This window comes from Struthio camelus, chromosome Z (genome assembly GCF_040807025.1).
Source record: "Struthio camelus isolate bStrCam1 chromosome Z, bStrCam1.hap1, whole genome shotgun sequence".
Taxonomy (NCBI): domain Eukaryota; kingdom Metazoa; phylum Chordata; class Aves; order Struthioniformes; family Struthionidae; genus Struthio; species Struthio camelus.
Genome location: NC_090982.1, coordinates 62005414 through 62005655, shown reverse-complemented (window position 1 = coordinate 62005655; position 242 = coordinate 62005414).

Sequence of the window (242 nt, the reverse complement as noted above, 5' to 3'; positions counted from 1 at the left end):
ACGGCCGTCCACCCGCCCCTGCCTCGCGCCGCCGTCCCTCCCGCCCCCACCAACGGCCGCCCGCAGCCCGCGCCCCAGCCCCGGGAACGCCCCCGGCCAATCAGCGCGCGGCAGCCGCTGACAGGCAGAAGCCGAGGGAAAGCAGCGCCTATAGGTAAAAGAGGGACGGGAACGGGAACGACTAACACGTCCCGCCCCCGCCGCTAGGCTCTTTAATTGGCTACTTCTCCTCTAGGCTGACC